Here is a 14,973-nt window from a genome sequence, read left to right on the forward strand (position 1 = left end):
AGCAGCCAGCTTGGTGCAGGGCACAAGGGTCCCCGAGAGGGCCACCCCCGTGGGCTGCCCCAGCTTGGTGCTGGAGTCAGCCAGGTCTCTGGGTCAGAGACCTGCTCTGGGTTTCATGGGTTTGGCCTGGGTCTTCCTGGGACATGGCTATTTTGGATAGTGCGTGCACCCCACAGTCTCGTTTGCAAATTGGACGGTTTCGATGATTAAGCCCAGTGGTCACAGGAAAAAGCTGCCCCCACCTTCCCAGCCAAAGTGACCACAAGGAGAGTAGGACAGAGATCAATGATAACCTTTATGCAGTCAGGTGAGTTGGAACTGATAAGTTTGTAAGGGTTATCATTGTGAAGAATGACAAATGAAGTATAAGTCCCACCTGATTTCTCCAAGACAGAGGCTTTTTTATTAATAATAATAATATTAAATATAGATCTCATTCATACAGTGTATGAGTAGGATCGTCATTTAGACATTTGTCCACAAGGACCAATTTTTTAAAAAAACTGATTTTTCTTGTGTTAACCCAGATAGTCTAGTAATGTCTGCTCTTTTCCAATATTTGATAAACACTTGATGTTTTAAGCTTAAATATTAGATGCTTGTATACTAATGTGGTGTTGTAGTAAAGTGAAATTTCCTTGATATATATTTATTAAAATGACCAAATTTCGTTTTAATTTTACATCTCCAATGGCTACTGGGTCCTTTCACCCATGTTCCTCTCCCTTACCCAAGGAAATGCCATGTAATCAAGCTGCTCGCTGCTGAAGAAGTTGCACCGCAGCTGACTGTGCACCTCCAGCTGAGTCCAGGACAGAGCTCAGCCTTCGCGGGGTTTCGGGGGCCATTAGGACAGTCTGAAGGTGCACCGAGAAGCAACAGACTTCTCCGTGGACTTGCACAGATAGCCAAGGAAAACGCCTGGCCAAATGCTGCTCAAATGACAAATCAGCTAACACTTTTGGGGTGGCTGAAAGGGGCTCCTTGGTCTTCAAGAACAAGCCTGCACATAAAACCCATTGCAGAGTCTTCTGAGCTGAATTTGCACTGAGGTGATGTGTGGGACAACTCTCTCTCTATTCTGGCCTCTCTACCAGCTTATTTAGTTCCAGGGACACCTAGAAGTTAACCTGTTAGCGCTCTGGACAGTGTTACTGAGTGTCATCAGGATCTGTAAGAGATGAAATGTCATCTAATGAAGGTGGGCCTAAGGATAAGTGGTCTTTCATGCCTTTCTCTAGACCCTGCCTCACAAAATAATAGCAAAGACTGAAAGTAGATGTATGGGACTCGCGAGTCCACTGAATTATCCTGTTTGCTTCAAAAGAGACAAAGGTATTTCATGTTAGAAAAGGGAGTTGGAAACACCTTTGTCCAGTTGCCAGAAATAAAATAGACCTTGATAGGATTTCCAGCCTGGGCTGGGCTGAATAGATTTCATGGTTTAAATTCGGTTTGATTTATGGCATATGAAGAGTGTAAACCTGATAGGCCTTTTCCCCATTACACACTCCAGTACTAAGGACGTTTTGCTAGTATCACAGATTCTCAAGAAATAGTTCTTTTCCAAGATTATACTAATGCCTTTCATCTGCACATCCCATACACACCTGCTAAATGAATGCTCCCGCACTTGATCCTGGCCTACTTGCCTGGAAGAACTGGACAGAAGAGCTTCTCTCTGGGACAGCTGTTTTTATCATAAGATACTTTGCTCCTAGAGTGTAGGACTATGAAGTACTGTGCCTTTCAGCAGGCTAATAATGATACTTCAATAATACATGGAAAACAGCAACAGGAAAAGATGTTTATGTTGTCAGGTCTATTTTACTGTCACTAGGAGCAGGTGTCATTTTATCTTCAGAGTCGCTTTCCACCAGGTAATACATTTCCCTTGGATATGCATAGTTCATTTGAGTTGAAAAAATGATGTTCCTTTTTCAAAACACTCAGCATAATATCAATGTGTGTCATATATTCTTAATAGTTTTGGTCAAATTTTACTGTTTTTACTGGATTAGCTAATCTGTTGAAACAGCTTAACAAGGTTATTTAAACCGGCAGTCAAATGGCCTCAGCTGGCACTGATCTGCAATGCCAGCATAGCAGCTGGCTCCGCAGAGAAAACAAACGCTGGCTGAGCTGCAGAAATGAAGTGTTGCTTTCAGTCTTGAAGGTCTTACACCCCAAAGTAAAGTTGTGACAAAGAGATGTGTTCTCACATTTCATCTTCCTGTGTGCCCTTCATCCTCCTTTTATGCCTCTCATCTATCGACTGTCCTCTCGCTGCAGGTGACAACATGCCACTGGCATGGTACACTGGATGGCACGCCCTTTGGGTTTGCCACAGGGGAAGCAGGGAGCTGGTTCAGAGGTGCAGCATGAGCTAAATGGGAATTTAAACTAACCAGGGCGCAACGTGTCTTGGCTGCTTTGTGGCCCTTCTGGATGCCCATGCCAGTTGTGACCCACCCAGCTAAATGGCCTTTCCAGCTGCTGGTGGCTCAGATCCACTATGGTGGTGAGCTGGTGATGAAAGGGCTATGGCCAAAGCAGAGACGTGAAGGTGATTTCTAGCCTGTGTTCAACTCATGCCCTTTTACTGCCTTCTTGAGATACAGGCTATAGCCAGAGGTGTAGCAAATGCAGTTGCTGTTTATTTCTGCCGGGAACCTCGATAAAAGAAGTTTCTTAAGTTTTATCACAAAAAGAGCCAGTCAGTCACATCAGATAAAGTTTTAGGCTGCTGTGGGGTAAAGGATTGCATCTGGCATTTTAGTCAGTGACCGTAACTCTCACATGGAAGCCTCCCAAAGGGACCTAAGCTTTTTCATTGCCTGTCACTTGCTTTGCAACCTCGAAGAAAGGGGCTGCCCTTGCTTCCTGGAGGTAACCTTCTGGGCTCCTCAGCGCTGGGATGAGTTTTTCTGCAGCTGCACAAGGCACCCCAGAGGCTTTTCCTGGCAGGGTGTGCAGAGCCTGCTAAAAGATCGTAGCCAGGGAAGCGCTGCAGAGGATCTTGCTGGAAATGTTGGGCAATGTGAATCTTCCACAAGGCATCCCATGTAACAGCCAAGCCGCTCAGTCACGACTACTTGGAATACACAGTAATTTCCTGTGTTTTTTCAATCTCACTTTAACTTCTCTGACAGATGGGGAAAGATGACTAAACCAAGGGAGTTTACAAAAGTTCGTCTTGTGGTGTTTGCAAACTGTCTCTGTGAGGTCCGTTTTCTCTAATGTAAACACAGCCGTGGCAGGGCGCCGAGTGCCTTTGCAGCAGTTAATCCTGCGCAGTTTAAGGCTGCTAATACGAGGTGTACCCGGCCAGCCGGGTCTGCACTGGGGAACTGAATGCAAACCAGCCCTGGGGCTGAGGGCTGTTAGGACAAGACCTTCACTCCTGTAGGCTCTCCACAGAAAGCATGAAGCAAAGCAGCTGTGCCTGTAAGACCAGACTGAATTCACCATCGAGGGTCAGTGGCTTTCCATGTCAGGGGGCCCGGGGTCAGGTGTGGAGGGTTAGGTTAAACTCCAGGGGAGTAATCATGTGAAAACATTTGCCCTTGGGGCTGTAGTTGGCCCCTTGTTCCTCTCCCTAGTCTTTAAGTCATAGCAAGGAAGTGAATGCAGGTTGGGGAAGGTGGAGTTTCAGTTCCTCAGCTTTGCAAATGTTGTGCAGACTGAAGGGTATGCAAAGCTTTTTCACCAGATCCAGCTGAAAGGCCAGGTAGGCAAGTGCATTAACTTCTAATCTCTGTGTTCAAGTTCTCCCTCTGAGGAATGCAGGGAGCGTGAGGAGAAGTCACAGATGGGTGGTCTGCGTGCACTCAGAAGTATGTGTGACGAGCAAGAAAATCTAAACCCCAACACAACCCCCAAAACAGGGAGATACTGAATTTGACAAATAACTTGTCTTCTATGGCTACTAATTATTCTCAATTAATGCAGCATCATTTTCCAATTTACTGCAGAGAGCATCTAATCTGTCATACTGGGATTGCAGAAAGGAGATAAATGGTCTGTCTGCTCAAGGTCGGTCCATTTAGTGCTACCTCCTGCAATGCTATTTTCCCTGTGGAATACCCCCTCAGGCTCATCTTTCTGTACTGGGGGCTGTGTCTGCCTCCTGAAACAAATAAAGGCCCTGGCCATTGCAAAGGAGGGTGACAGCATGGCAGCAGTTGGTGACTGTGCCTCCTCCACTAGAAACTGTCACAGCTGCACGGCCCCAGCAAGCTCAGAGGGACCCCACAACATCACTTCCACTGTCCTCTCCCTGCCTTATGTTTCTAATACAGCGTTTTCACTTGTGGATTATGACTGGTGCCAAATGCCCTCTGGCAGTTTGCTGGCTGATATTTCAGAAGCTTTGCAGCTGGATGACGGGTGATCAGACCCTCAGCTGGCATGAGATGCTGCTGTGGCATTGATTCTTGGAGAAGTTGTGCCTGGTTATATCAGCTGACTATCTGCACCTTTGGTTATTGTTGGTTGCCTCATTTTCTTAATCAGAACAAGTTTCAAATGGCAATCTAACTCCTCCACCTGATGCCATGTGGGACCTGCTACTCTGTATTTACCAATTTAGTTAGGGAAAGCCTCTGTCAGTGGGAGTTGGAGTCGAGCCGCAGATTATTTTCAAATCCCATTTTATTCTTGACTCCAAAATTGTTTCCATCTCTCGGTATATATGTCAAACCTGTGCTCCATTCCTTCATTGACCCTAAAAGCCCTTGTAATTTTTTTTATTTGCCTCCATCCATTGCTCTTTCAGGGTGAAATCCTCTGTGCTTATTTCTGTGAGTAGACCCCACTTACCAGCCACATCCTCTTAGCCATATGGCCGCCATGGGGCCATTTATTCCTTTGAATAAAGTAGTGTGGGTTTGGCTCAAAGTGCAATTGCCCTTTATATTACAAATCATCAGACAGTGCACATACATTAAGTGTTGCTACCCTGAAAACGTAATGTACTTTCAGTATTATGTTTTCCTCAAATTTATCTTCTGTGAGTCTCAACAAGTATGACCAAAGTGACCTACATTTCTCAGTTTCTATTAATATTATAATTATTATTATTATTATCATCCTGAAAATACATTTTGACTAAGTTTTAAATCTTGAGCAGCCTACATTCTACCTGCGGAGGCTGAATACATATTTTTTCCTCTTTGACCCCTTCCTCTGTGTGACAGATTGGATTCTGGTTTACCAGCAGGCTAATTAGTGTAATAGTGGCAAATTTCATTTTGTGTTTGCTGTGAGAAGCAAGGTGTGTAGTGTTAATGCAATCCTGAAACGTACCTTCACTGAAGAATTGCTCCAATACTGAAACCTTAAAATAACCTGTATAGTCATCACAGTCATGAAGAAAATTTTAAAATATGAGTAGGGCATAAGCTACTGTCAGATCATTTTACTTATTCGGCATGCAGGCTGAGACGAGGATTTTTATTGTATGAATTTATCCACACGTTGAAGTGCCCGTTTGCTAATTCTGAGGCTTAAAGATGACAGTGTAATGTCAGCTTTTGAGGTATTTCACTAGTGACCATTATAAATAAGGAATTCAGCTAACGAGCTTGCCCCACATTCCCAGTGGTCTTCTGAGCCTCTCAAGCTGCCAGTGGCCCCCAGTAGTATGTTTCCAGCTGCCAAAGCTCCTTTTTCCCTTTGAATATTTCCATGTGCTATCAATAAAATATCTTTCTAGGCTCTAGAAACACAGGGACAAGACAAAGTCTTTTTTAACTGAATAGCAACATAAATAATAGAAAGGCAGCTAGGCTGATAATTTTATTCTTTTAGTTTCAAATATATTAAACCTTTTAAAAAAATGTTATTATTTGGGAACTTAATTTTAATCTAAATAATGCAACCACAGCATTTTCTGGCTGTCATGAATCTGACACCCGCACACTAAAAATCCTTCCTGATCACACAGCGCTGCCCTGGTGGGTGCCAAAATCAGAACCTCGTTGGAGCCTCTGAGGTTTGACTGGATGTTTTCCCACACTGCCTCATTTTTCCCCTTTGCTCAGAAGTGCTGAGAAGATGCATGTGGAGGGGGAGGGGACCTGAGAGAAAAATGTAAATCATGGCAACCTGACTGTCAAGAGGGTATCACTTTTTAATTCCTAGCTTATATTCCCAGTGGTAGTGGAGCTGCAATATGAAATTGTTTTGTTTTAGCTCTTAGCTTGGTTTACAGGTGCCAGAAGAGATGCAGCCCCAGCCCCTTGAGCACAGAGGTAAGGGACCTTGCAGCAGAAAGCTCGCCTAGAGGTTTTGTTCCCCTTTGATAGGTCGGGCTGGCACTCCTTGCAGGAGCAGCTGGGAAGAAATAATTAGCATAACAAAGAACTATATTATAGTATTGCATTGTGCATTTTGAGCCTTCAGATACCTTGACATATTCGATTGCATGTTACATAAATCTCAATTCCAGGTAGAACCGGAAAAACACAAAATAAAATGAAAATAGGTAGATCTCCTCACCTTTAAAGTGAAAACAATTTGAATACTCCAATTGCAAATATAGAAAACCTCAATGTTTTGAGCGTAGCTGGGCTGCAAGTGCAGTCATCTAAACCCAGGTGCTGGTGGCCATCAGTGTGGCTGTCTGGCACGCATGGCCAAGGAGCGCTGTTCTCGCCGGCTGGCAGGAGGGTCCAAGGGGGAAGCAGGGCCATTTCTCCCTGGCATACAGGGGCTGATGGGCTGATGGACTGGGGTGTGTGGGGCATGTGGGCTTGTGCCAGCAGACAGGGGCTGGATGGCCCAGCCTCCCCAGCAGCAGCTTTCTGCCCCTTTCAGCCCAGAGATGTATGGGCCACATGTGGGCAGTGGGTTACCAAGGAAAAGGTTGTGGGTGCAAACACTTCATGTTTTACTCCGTTTTCCTCATTTGCAAATGGCAAAGCCGTGCTGTGGGGGCATTGGTGATTTGTATTGGATTAGTTGCACAGGAGGTTACAAACCCTGCAGAAAGCTGCTCGCCCTGTCTGGGTGCCTTCCCTTGGGTGCTTCCAGGTGTGGTGCGCTCCTCTCCTGCCTGGCTTGATTGCTGCAAAGCTGCCCCATGGCAGAGGTTGGACAGAGCCTGCTATGGCCTGTGATGTTTGCAAAACCTGTTCTCCCTTCCCTGCCTCTTGTGAAATAAGCTGCTTTGTGCTGCTTACATGCCCTGTGCCCACCTGTGGTCAGGCTGCCCACTCACTGCAGCGTACCTCTGTCTTCCATTTACTTCCTTCTTTTGTCTGCTTTTTGGCTGAGGAAAATTACCCTCACCAGGAGTTAGAAGAAATGCAGAGAATGAAGTAAAAGGAGCAAAAATATCCCAGGAAAGGCTTTTCACAGCTGATCCTCCCGTGGGTCCAACGTCTGTCAGGCGTGCTTGCAGCACGCAGCTGCATCATGCTGTCAGAAAGAGAGATTTAAAATCTAACCTGCATATGCAACTCTTTCTCTTGCTCCCTTGGATTGAGAGTCCCTGGCAGGGCAGGAGAGTAAATCCCAGTTTAGGAGGATGGCTCTGTCAGCCCTGCAGGCAGCCTGTGTTGCAGCAGGGAGCTGTGTAAACTTTGTCATCCATGGTGGTGGTGATTTCTTCAAAACCTGAATACGCTTCACCCAGATATTTGTATCTGGTGAGCACAATCTCACCAAGCAGGGAGATGGCAGTTGAGCAAAGAGCACAGAAGATCCTAATGCTCTGTCCTGGTTGTGCATGGGATAGAGAGGCTGCTGAGCCTCTAACAGAGAACTCGGTGGAAGACCCAGAGATAGGCTTTGAGGAAGGACAAAACCAGGGAATTACAATAACATGTTATGGTTGTTAAATGGTTGTGGTAGTTTCAGGAAGCCATAACTTTCATTTACTAAAAACACAGTGTTGTTTAGGCTTTGTGCCTCTGATAGTTATAATAAAGTTTATCAGAGAAACATATTTGTCAAAAACTAATGGGACTTTTTACATTTAAAACACACTGACACTGTGCTGCACTTTCCTTCACAGGTAACATCTAAAATAAGTGTTGTAGTTGAAAGAGATTTGTGAAGAAAAATTACATAGATCTATTCTTTTGTTTACTTTGTGCATTTGACAGCCCCTGAACACACTCAGGTTCTCTGCTTTGCCTGTACAGTCTGTCAGTCAGTTTTCTGACATTTGTTTGAGCCTTTCATGTAGCAGCGGAGAAGACAGAACTGGTTTTTATAAGGAAAATATGTCCGTGGAAACACAAAGGGTGCTGATGGTTTCAGCAGTAGGGAGCGTCATTTGGTGATGCTTTATATTCATTCATTTTGGGGAGTGGGAGAGATTTAAACAGACTGGTCTTTTTTTACAGCAGAGAATGCTTCTTTGCAGCCCTAGAGCATAAAACACCACACAAGAGCACTGGTGAAATTTTTAAAAGCAGGAGTTGAAAAAGCAAGAATCTCAGGTAAGCTCCCTGCAGGTTTGGGAGCGTGGGGCAGTGCCAGCCCACAGTGCTTTAGGCCTGTCCTTAGAGTGCAGTCACACACCCTGAGACAGTCTGCTCTGTCCGTAATAAATATGGTGTGTCCTATGCGTGAAAAATCTCTTTCCTAGCATCTGCAACGGCACTTACTCTAGGTCTTGCAGGGGCACCATCAGGTCTTTTCTTTCTGAGCCTGTTTCTACAACTCCAGAAAATGGGCTGTTCCTTTCTATAACAACCATATAGCTTCACTGACTGTATCCATTGCCAGTGTTCATTTTCTACAGCTCACACTACTTACATGGAAAAACAAGCTCTATGACTTCTCTTATCCTAATTTCACTCTTTCATAAGAAGTATGGTCAATTTAAGCAAAGCATGCCAGACTGAGCAGAGGATGGGCACCTAACCCACCCTGGTATACCTCCAGTGAGATCAGTAACCCAGCATGGGGGCAGACCCCTGGGCAAGGCTCATGAGAGGAGATCATTATGGTATGGCCCATTACCATACCAGGACACCTATGGAGTCGTTATTTTATCTTCCTCACAGTGCTGAACTGAAGAAACAGAAATCAAGCAGGATTGAAAAGGTTTTGGGGTCAGTGAGAGCAGCTGTCTGCAGTGCTTTAAACCATTGATGCTTGCCAGACCCACTGTACTTCTTTCAAGCCAGTGCTGCAGAGGTCTGCAAGATGTAACCTTCCATGAAAATGGGAGAAGATTAGAAAGATCACAGAGTTCTGTGTGTGGACCTTCTGTAGGTGAATCTGTATGCAGCTTCTGATACCTACAAGGAACGGCAAATATTTGGAACTGTTTGGTGACAGCCACATCTGCACAGTACAAAGGACCTCCATGCCCAACCCTGTGTGTAGCTAAATGGTCTTCTCTGACTGTCCATTTGTCCTTGTATTTGTACTGGGACCTGACATCTGTGGGACATGCAGATTCTGCTTGAATGGGGAAGAAACAGCTGCCTTATGGCAACATGTTTGTTTGGAGAAGAGCCACAGTCTTGCTGAGGCTCCCAGAAATGTGGCTACCTGGCACAGAGGTAGCTGCTTCGACAGGAAGATGCATCTTGGGCACAAGCCCTCTGCTGCAGGTGACCCCATGGGTCAGCCCTCCTGCCCACGCTCTGCTCCTCCTAAAGTCTCTCTGATGCTCAGAGGCTGTTGAAAGGACATCTCCCCTGCCTTTGAACCTGGGAAACTGGAGGTGGTTTGGTGGTGTCTGAACTAAAGCCTTAACTTTTTTTTTTTTTTTTTTAAATAATTTGCATCAACACAGCTTTGACTCAAATTCTTTCAAACTCCACATCTTTGGACAAGAGCTTCTGCCAGACCCTCTGCTTTGAAGCAGAGGAGAAACACCTCTATAATTTCCCTAGCCAGTGCCAGAATATGGAGGAAGTCTGCCACGGTGTGTGCCCCAATCCTGCTTTGGGGAATCACTTAGCTGTTCCTGTTTTGACAGAGCTCATTTACCTCTCCCTAACTGCTGTAATCTCTTAAAGAGTGCAATTCAGGTTGTTAATATGAGTACCTTCATAAAGAATTTCCATATGCAAATTCCCAGCCTGAACTTTGCAACAACGAAGTCTGTTGCTGGAATATATTTCTCTGCACCCACAATCATCTTTTTTTATCCTCTGCGCACCATACCCTCTGCTACCTGCTCCGAGCTGCTTTCCGCAAGCTGGAAGTTGTGAGCGTGAGTCTAATTTCACCCTTCAGTAAGCAGGGAATTCAGAAAATTTAGAAGTGCTGGGATGAACACCAGGCGCTTGCATTTGTGATAGCTCTTAGAGTTAAAACTGTGTGTGTAGCCGTGTAGCTGCTACGCTGTCATTTTCTCTGAACGGGAACGTGAAACCTCTCAGAGGTCGCTGCCTGCAGGCAGCAGTAGGCCCCGTTTGGCATGCCAGAGGGAGCTGAGCTGGGTGTAGCCTGTCGGATGACACACACATGTGCACGCACATTCACTGGGCTGTTTCCTGGAGTCCTGGCCTTGTTCTGTCTTGTTCCCTGGGCTCTTTAAAGCAAGGGTCATTAGGACTGTTCGCTCTGGCATTTGTTCATCCCACATCCTTCTCTGTATTAGACAATGTCTACCTTACAATGTTTGATCCTGATCCAGCAGAAAATATTCCATTAACGTGACTTGAAGAGAGGAACATATTTTTCCTGGCCTCTGTCTGTGAAGTTAGTTGCAGCGTGCTGCTTTGTACATTACGACCGAATCAAACTTCCTTTCATCGGCACCAGCTGCAGCGCTTTATACCTAAACCCAGGGCGCAGAGTAAAAAACCTAGGGATCCATGTCAGAGCAGGAACTGACCTGAAGCCATCCATGAGCCTCAGGTCAAGTCTGCATCTATTGCCTGTCGTACTAAGCCATAACAAAAATATTATCTTGAGAAAGCCTTTCTTGTATCTTTGCATCTCATTTATTGGTGGGTCCTGCTCTCTGTCTTGCTGGCACCTCATGAAGAGTCAAAACCGGGAGCAGGAAATGATATGATGAGTCAAACCACAGAAATTCAAGGTCATTTGTCCAAAGAAAGACTAGACTGGTTTAATGGAGGTTGGAAAGGGCATAGCATATGTGAAAGTATGCTATTTAATCTCTGCTGATCTTGATCACGGGAAATGATAGCAAACAGAAAAATAGATGTGACTTTACAAAGCGACGTAAGGACAGAAAACAGCAACACAAAGACACCATTGGGAAAGAAGACTACTTAAGATGGCTTTTGGTTACAGAATGGAGCAAGGTGAAATACCAAGTAAATATCACCAAGATACACTTGAGTGTGGAACAGCCTCCAGAAAGAAACCAGGAGAGCCTTTGCTTGAGCCATTCAAAACTAGCCTGGACAAGGTGCTGGGTGAGATACTCTACAGAGAACAACTCAGCAATTGCCATAGGGCTACAATGATCCAATAGCTCTTTCCCACCTTTAATCTCTGTGATCCTGCAATTAATCATCACATATTCATTGTGAAATCTCTGCTCAGACCATTTGTTAAGCTTCTAACTAGTGAAATTTTATGTTCTCTAGAGGAGGACAAACCTAGGATTTTTAATCCAAAATTACACCTGCCAGTGGGCTTGGAGCCATGATTTTTCAGGCAGAAGTTTGGGTCTGGGTCCAAACTTTGTATCTCTACAATGCACAGATCTGAAATGCAGCTGCTTTGTTTCTGCCTTGTGCCACTGTAGAAGCTGCTGCCAAGAGACAGAGATAGTGATTCAGACAGGTTCTTTTCCAGAGCAGTGACAGTGACTAGCAATTACAAATAGCTTCGGACCTTTGGAATGTAAGGGTGTGAACAGAGGCTGATTTTTCCTTACACTATTTTTCCCTTGCATCCTCCCCTGCCATTTCTTTACAAGTGCAGAAGTTGGGACTTGGGTGCGATGAAGACCGAGTTGGTCAGAAGAGATCAAGCTGCTGATAAGGCTGCCTTCCTGGAGCGATAGGAAGCACTTCCTCTGGTTTATGAGCTACAAAGCGTTGAGGTGGCAGAGGCAGCTGCAGTTCAGAAATTCGGATTTGTCACTCTGAAAAACAATTATAGATCTGTTAGCAACCCCCTGGCACTGTGTAGGCTTGCACAGCCATTACTTCTGCAGTTGCGTCGGCATCACCCTGCTGGTTGTAAACTGTAAGGATATCCCAGAAATAATACTGAGTTTTGGTCTGATGGGTTCCCAAGCAATGAGCCATCAGATGAGCTGTGGCCTGTTATTCTTCCTCACTTGTGGAGCAGGTGCAAAGAAAGCAAATAGCACTGGTGTCTTTCCTCTCTGATCAGAGGCTTGTTGGTGGATGTAAACTGGAGAACATGGTGACTGGCGGAAGGGCCACAAACAGCGGACTGGAAGAACGCAGAAAGGGGAGAGAAGTGTGCCGTAAATGGGTCATGAATTCAAACCTATTTCTCTGAAACTTTCTGCCTCCCTCCTCTGACATGGACAAGCAGCTTCTCATTAGAGTTTCCGTATTTTAATTTCATTCTCACTTTTATTTCACCACCAGTTTCACATCACTCTTCCTTTGGTTTTCTTTAAACTGGTCTTCTCCATGATGGTGTTTTTCCATACATATGGACTAGTCAGAAGCTGAGAGGCCTGCCCTATTCTTATCTTAACTCCAACTTTCTGAACATTTTTATTAATAATTCCCCTTTCTTTGCACATTACCAAAGGGTCCTGAGAAAAAAATTGGGTAAGTCTGACTTCCCTTGCAAATTTAGTATTCCATGCTCACTACATGCAGCACAGACAAAAGCAGTGATTTTTTTGCAGAAAAGTTGATAGGTTTTTTTCTGTGCTTGCCTCAATGACTATGACAGGATATGGTTCAAGAATGCACTAATGTCTTGATGATTTTTTGCATCCAGATTATGCACATTAGTAACACGAGCAATTTCTGGGTATGAATGGATGAGCTTCTCATGGGATTTTTTGCTGTGTCGAGCATGGGAAGCAGTCAAAGCTGCTTCTTTTTTTTACTTTTGCTTACAAAGTCTGTCATTCTGAGTTTGGATGGTTTTTTTTCACCCAGAAACAACCTCATCATCTGAAGATTGCAAGTGGGTTTTCTATGTGAGTTCATTTTCTTCCCAATGTTGCTTTTAAGGTGTAAAGGGGGAGGCTTGGAGGCAGTTGGGTCTTGGGAGACAGTGCAATGCTAGTAATACTGTCCAGCCTCCCCAGCCCCTGACGCATCGCTGGTGGCTGCAGGAGGAAGTGGATGGTTATCCACGGACTGCTTCAGGAGAGGGACTGCATATCATTCTGCATCTTCTGCAGATCAGCTGATAAAAGTCTAGAAAGAAGCTCTGCAAAAAAAAAAAGAAAGAAAAAAAATGAAGAGCTCTGCCTTACCCAGCCTTAATGATGGCCCAGAACACCTACTGGGGAGGCCGGACAACCCATAAAAAACCCACAATTCAGTTATGTCTGGGAATAGAGTAAACTGAGATTAGCAATAAAGCAGCTTTTATACAAGTTTGAAGGATGCTGTAACATACCAGAGTATTTTGCTAGCAGTGCTTTTCAGGGCTGTGTTATGGCAAGTTAGTTTTTGCATGGGCTATATCCAGAGATGATCTTCCTTTTGCATTTCTTTAATAAATTCTCTGCTGCATTCAGCCACAGAGCAGAGGCAGTTTATGCGCTTGCCTGGCATTCTTAAGCAGTGGAGTTGGAAGTCAGGCTAAAGCAGTCCTAGGTAGAAAGGGTATAGGAGCGTGTTAGTAATGCAGCATCTGCCAACAGATACACTGGTTAACAAAAGTTATGAACTAAAACCACCCCAATATTTTTAACTGGCTTTCTTAGCAGCCTCAAAAAGGGATGTCTTTTCACCATCTTCCTAGTTATGTTGCAGATCACTGATCTGTGCCTTTCCTGATTTTTTTCATGATCTTTCCCTTCAGTGGACTTTTACTGGACTTCTTCAGGAAAGATCTTGTCCTATTTAAGAACATTGTCTCTGGTCAGGAGGCAGGGATAGCTTTGTCCTTGCACATAACTAACTTCCAAACTCACAAATTCAGCCTCGTGATGAACACATGTTGAAGTGGTGCTCTGTGTCCAGGGCAATCCACAGATAATGGCCCAGTTCATCAGGAAGCATCATGACCACCAGGTCTGGACTGCAATGTCAGGGTAACTGCTCTCTTCTTTCTCTCCCGTGGCTAGTCCAATTTATGATTGTGGTCAGTTGACCGTGGCCAGCTGCCAGCTGCCCACCCAGCTGTGCTCTCACTCCCCCTCCTTAACAGGTCTGGGGAGAAAATAAGATGAAGAAAAGCTCACAGGTCAGGATAAAGACGGGGAGATCACTTACCAATTACTGTTAGGGGCAAAGCAGACTCAGCTTGGGGAAAACTGATTTATAACCAATTAAAGCAGATTAGATAGTGAGGAAAAAAAGAAAAACGGCACCTTCCCTCCCTCCATCTTTTCAGTCACAACCTCATTCCCAAGTCCTCTACCTCATCCCCGGCTGAGTGATGCAGGGGATGGGAAATGGGGGTTGTGGTCAGTCTGTAACAGCTCCTCTCTGTCACTCCTTCCTCCTCACACTGTTCCTCTGCTCCAGCATGAGTCCTCTTCATGAGCTGCAGTCCCTCATGAGCTTCTCCACCATGGTCTCTCTGCAGGCTGCAGGGGACACCACGGTCTTCTCCAGGGGAATCTGCTTTGGCGCCTGCAGCACCTCCTCATTCTCTGACCTGGGTGTCTGCAGGGCTTTTTCTTAGATTTTACCTCACACGCTTTCCCTGAGGTGCTGCCATCTTGGCAGCGGGGCTCAGCCGTGCCCTGCGACGGGTCCGCTGAAGCTGGCTGGAACCGGCTGTGTCCGGCACGGAGCAGCCCTGGCTTCTCCTCACAGAGGCTGCCCCTGCAGCCTTCCCTGCCAGGGCCTGGTCATGAACACCCTGCACAACCACTTTCGCTCAGGTGGTCAGAAAATCCTTTCTGAG

The sequence above is a fragment of the Falco naumanni genome, chromosome 12 (genome assembly GCF_017639655.2).
Source record: "Falco naumanni isolate bFalNau1 chromosome 12, bFalNau1.pat, whole genome shotgun sequence".
Taxonomy (NCBI): domain Eukaryota; kingdom Metazoa; phylum Chordata; class Aves; order Falconiformes; family Falconidae; genus Falco; species Falco naumanni.